The sequence below is a fragment of the Hevea brasiliensis genome, chromosome 10 (genome assembly GCF_030052815.1).
Source record: "Hevea brasiliensis isolate MT/VB/25A 57/8 chromosome 10, ASM3005281v1, whole genome shotgun sequence".
NCBI classification, from domain to species: Eukaryota; Viridiplantae; Streptophyta; class Magnoliopsida; order Malpighiales; family Euphorbiaceae; genus Hevea; species Hevea brasiliensis.
In genome coordinates, this window is record NC_079502.1 from 96,896,759 (window position 1) to 96,902,417 (window position 5,659).

General features: G+C 36.6%; 1 non-coding gene across 1 annotated transcript; it reads left to right on the top strand.

The window, feature by feature from the left end:
• The first annotated feature begins 3,433 nt into the window (after window positions 1-3,433).
• On the top strand, window positions 3,434-3,540 carry LOC131169891 (small nucleolar RNA R71). The gene has a single exon (XR_009140838.1). It is a non-coding gene; the product is annotated as a small nucleolar RNA R71 (small nucleolar RNA).
• Window positions 3,541-5,659: the final 2,119 nt, after the last annotated feature.

Genomic DNA, 5,659 nt, shown 5'->3' on the forward strand with positions numbered 1-5,659 from the left:
GTCAGGAGTCAGCTCTAGGAGTAAATTGACCAAATTGCCCCTCGCTGGTTCAATCCGGTTTGCAAATTATTCGATATTTCTTCTGGATCCCTGACCTAATTATTTGACCTGCTTAATAATTCTTTTCTGCGATTTTCTCTTTTCCACTTTGTTCGCAATAATCCTAAGGACCGCAGCGTCACATTTTACAATTCGAAATTTGAGTTTAGACTAACCTCGCAGTCATTCCCGAGAAGGTCACCCATCGCTGTGACTCCCGACTCATTTAACCTTTTTATGTTTTGTTTTTCTTATTTATACTTAACTATTTGACAATTACTAATTATTTGCGTTCAGGGCTTAACTAGGTGTCTTAGACGTGGTTCTAATTCTCTTAATTGTTCAGATCGACACCGGTCATCGGAATAGTGAAATATACCAGGCTATGCAAATAGGGGTGTTACAACACATAATTTCAAATGGTATAGTCCAATCAGGAGCCTGGATAATAGGGGGTGATGTCAATGCAAATTTCAATTTGTCAAAAACCTCCTTGCACTCTTCACTCAACTCAAAAGAAACATCTATTTACAAGAGTCTAGACAAAGGCAATGCTATCTTAGAAAAATCCTTAATTAACCTACGATAGAAACCTGCATGACCAAGAAAAGAGTGCAATTCCCTCACAGTTGTGGGGTAGGGTAAGTTCACAATTAAATCAATTTTAGATTTATACACCTCAATACCCCTATTAGAGACAATATGACCCAAAACAATCCCCTGTTTCACCATAAAATGACACTTCTCATAATTCAGAATAAGATTTTTCTCAATGCATCTCTCAAGAACAGAAGTTAAATGATGTAAACATGCATCAAATGAATCACCATACACAGTAAAATCATCCATGAACACCTCAATGCAAGTATCAATGTAATATGAAAATATGCTCATCATGCATCTCTAAAATGTGGCAAGTGCATTACAAAGCTCGAAGGGCATCCTTCTAAAAGCAAAAGTTCCAAAAGGGCAAGTGAAGGTAGTTTTCTCTTGATCCTCTAGTGCAATCACAATTTGATTATATCCAGAAAAGCTATCAAGAAAGCATAAATAAGACTTACCTGCTAACCGCTCAAGCATCTAATCAATGAATGGCAGTGGGAAGTAGTCCTTCCTTGTTGTTGAATTCAGCTTGTGGTAGTCTATGCACATTCGCCATCCACTTTGAATCCTTATTAGGACCAGTTCATTATCTTGATTTGCTACCACAGTGACTCCTGATTCTTTTTGGCACTACTTGGACTAGACTTACCCATTTGCTGTCTAGAATTGGGTAAATAACTCCTACATCCAGTAGCTTTAAAATCTCCTTCTTCACAACCTCCATCATCTGTGGGTTCAACCTCCTTTGAGCTTTTCTCTTTGGTTTAGCCTCATCCTCCAGTAAAATCCTGTGTAATACACTGATGGACTTATACCTTTGATGTCAACTATTGTCCATCCAATTGCTTCCTTGTGTACCCTCAAAACTCTAATCAATCTATCTTCTTGAATCTTTGTTAAATTACTTGAGATGATAACTGGAAGTGTCTCATTGTCTCCCAAGTAAACATACTTCAAATACTCAGGTAAAGGTTTGAGTTCAAGAACTGGTGCCTACACCACAGAAGGTAATAATTTTGTGTGAGATTAAGGTAAGTCAATCTTCGATACTCCATACCTTTTTGGAACAGGAGGTAATAACTGCAATGCCATTACTGCCTCTTGAACCTCTACACTTAATGGCTGATTGGTACTGATTTCTTGAATTCCTTGACTAATCACCACTTCTAACTCATCCTCCATTCTTAACTCAAAAATATCCTGCACAAATGTATCAACAACATCAATCAAAAAAATAGAATGGTCATCAGAAGGATAATTCATGGCATCAAAGATATTAAATTTGACAGTCTCTCCATCAAACTCCATAGTTAAGGTACCATAATCCGCATCAATTTTTGTCTTGGTAGTTTTGAAGAAAGGTCTTCCAAACAAAATCAAAGCTGACTTTGATGTTAGAACACTATCCTCCATATCCAGAATGTAAAAATCTGCAGGAAAAATTAATTCTCCAACCTGCACCAACACATCCTCAACTACTCCCAATGGGTAAGCATTAAAACGATAAGCTAACTGAATAATGACACTGGTTTCTTTCAAAGGACCCAAATTTAAAGTTTAAATAACTAAATTTGACATAACATTAATAGATGCTCCTAAATCTGCCATTATACATTCAAATTTAGAATTACTTATTCTGTAGGGAATAGAAAATGAACCTGGATCCTTACACTTAGGAGGTAATTTTTGCTGAATTAATATCGACACATTTTCCCCCACATTGATCTTCTCATTATTCCTCAACTTGCGCTTTGTAGTGCATAGTTCCTTAAGGAATTTGGCATACTTGGAAACTTGTTTGATCGCATCAAGTAAAGGTATATTCACCTCCACCTTCCTAAAAGTCTCCAAAATTTCTTTCTCTTATTCTTCTTTCTTAGTCTTAGCCAACCTGTATGGGAATGGAGGAAAAACAGAATTATTAACCTTATTCAGTTTAGGTTCAGTATTTACCTCAACTTTAGGAACTTCAGACTTCTTTGCTCCTTGCTTCTTCTTTTTCATTCGCTCATGTGGAGTCTGGTTATCAACTTCTTTCCCACTTCGCAACACTATAGCACTTGTATTTTCTCTGGGGTTCATAACTGTTTGTGATGGAAGCTTTTCAGAACCTTGAGCTTCCAGCTTACTCACAGATGAGGCTAACTGACCAATCTGCCTCTGTATATTTTGAATGCTATTTTTGATCTCCTATTGAAACTGTTGTGTATTGTTAGCCAAAGCCTTAACAATTTCATCAAGTGACATACCTTGATTTGAGGGAGGTAGAGGTGGAGGTTGTTGATTCACTTGTGGTCTTTGCTGCTGGTATCGGTTTTGCACCGGTTGATTTCCATAACTCAAATTGGGATGATCTCATCATTCTGGATTATAAGTATTCGAAAATGGATCATACCTGCATTGTGGCTGTCCATAATGTCCTACTGCATTAGCATATTGCATTGATTCATCCTCTTGTAATGCAGGTCACATGTCAGTAGCATGACCCGAACCCAAACAAATTCCATAAACCTTAACAATTTGCATATTCCCTACAACCAACTGCCTCACCAAAGAAGTTAAATCAGAAATCTGTTTCTCAAGGTTAGATGTACTTACCTCATTAACCTTCATAGGTGTGTGATCCATTCTCATACCAAACTGCTGAGAGTTTGCTGCCATGTTAGCAATCAGCCTCCTTGCTTCTTCTGGTGTCTTATCAACCAAAGCTCCTCCACTAGCAGCATCTATCATACTGCGGTCCATTGGTAGAAGTCCCTCATAGAAATACTGAATCAGAAGCTGCTCACTTATTTGATGATGAGGACAGCTTGCACACAATTTCTTAAATCGTTCCCAATACTCATACAAGCTCTCTCCATTGTACTGCCGGATGCCACAAATTTCTTTTCTTATGTTGGTAGCACGGGAGGCAGGAAAATACTTCTTCAGAAATATCTGCTTCATCTCATTCCATGAGTTGACGGATCCAGAAGGAAGGTAATACAACCAATCCTTAGCTGTGCCTTCCAGTGAGAAAGGAAAAGCTTGAAGCTTGATTTGATCATCTGAAACTCCTTGAGGTTTCATGCTGGAACACACAACATGAAATTCTTTTAAATGCTTATGTGGATCCTCACCTGCAAAACCATGAAACTTAGGCAACAAATGGATTAGTCCAGATTTCAACTTAAAAGCAACATTTAAAGTAGGGTATTGAATACACAAAGGCTGTTGGTTTAGATCAGGAGCAGCCAACTCTTTCAAGGTTCTAGCAGCCATAGTTTCATTTTTGGAATTTGAATCCGAATCTGAATCCGAACTTAACTCCCTTAAAGATTGGACTCCTTTAGATGTACTTAGAATCTGCTTAGCTTGCTTAGCCAATTTTCTCAACTGTTTAGCTGTTTTTTCTACTCTAGATCAAAGATCAACTCACTAGATTGAAAAGTTTTTGTCATAAACAAGAAGAAATCAAAGTAAAAACAGAAAAATGCCTCAAAACCCTAGAAAATGATGAAATGTGGCCTCAAGAGGGTAAGGCCAATAAATCTTATTTATTGGTCTTTATCAGAATGTCGTTTCCTACAAAATAGGTATGGGCCGCCCTCCTAATTCAACCAAAAATCTATCGATGAATAGTAACACCATAATTTTTTCCAAAAACCTGAAAATAGCAACACTTTACAAACAAAATTAATAACAGAATATAATAACACTAAAAACATGAAATCCAACAAATTTTAGTCCCCGGTAATGGCGCCAAAATTCTTGATGGCTGTCAAATCTACCAGAAATTAAATTAACTGAAATTACTAGTTATGAAATATTTTCTGCAATAAGTGGTAAATCCAGGTCGAACCCTAGAGACTGAATTATTAAATTTCATACACTTATGTAATGGAAAAAAAAACAAAGGTTGGGACGATAATTCGCAGTCCAAAGAAGAAATTAAAAATCAGAAATTAAGAAATAAAATTAAATATGAAACTCTCAAATTAAACAAACTTTAATCCAAGGTAATTCGCATTCCAATGCGTTGATTCAATCATAGACAAAAGAAATGTAATTATCTCTTATTGAATACTTAACGTAGATTTACCAAACAGCGAGGTAAAACCCCTAACTTCCCTATACTCATCAATTCGAGCCCAGCACTCTTGTTGACTCTAATTATTAACTTAATTGGTATTAAGCAATCCTCATCAAATTAATAACTGCTTTAAGAATAGGAAGTAGTTAAGCTGAATAACAATTTATGAAGCATAAATGATTTAATTCACCCCATTGTTTTCTTAGGTTATTATCGAAAACTGGGATTCTAATCAATAAAACCTAATTGCTACTCATGTTCAATCTTACACAACAATTATGGATTATGAAGATGAACTAGCAATTGATCACATCAAACAATTAACTAATAGGCATTTTTAGCAAATCATTCAATAGATCAAAGACAATGAAATCAGAAAATAATAGATATTCAAAAAGATATAAATTAAATTAAGAACCTGGTCTCACAAATCACGTAAAAGAACTTGAATCCCTTGAACTGAATTAAAAACTTAGCCACTTGTATTCATAGTTTACAGAAAATTAAAGAAGAAAATTGAAGAAATCTAGAATGTGAATGGAGAATGAAGGTCTAATCCCTGTGTCGGCTGTAACCTCTTCTATTTATAATAAATGGCCTAGGGTTAGGTTTTCAAAGTCCCTGAGGTGTTAGAAATCTTTCTCTCTGTCAAAAACTGCAACTGGAGCAAAATCAGAAAATTGATTGTCGACGGATACATGGCCCGTGTATCACTACACGGCCCAGGGCCATGTAACTTACTGGAGCTGAAGACATACCCACTCAGCTCCAGTAAGTTACACGGCCCAGGGCCATGTAACTTACTGGAGCTGAGTGGGTATGTCTTGTATTGGCACAGAAGGTTACACAGGTCTCTAGGATTTACACGGGTAAAGTTACACGGCCCGTGTACTTTGTTTCTTCCTCGATTCTCTGGATTCTTCTGGCAGAATGTTACACAGGTCC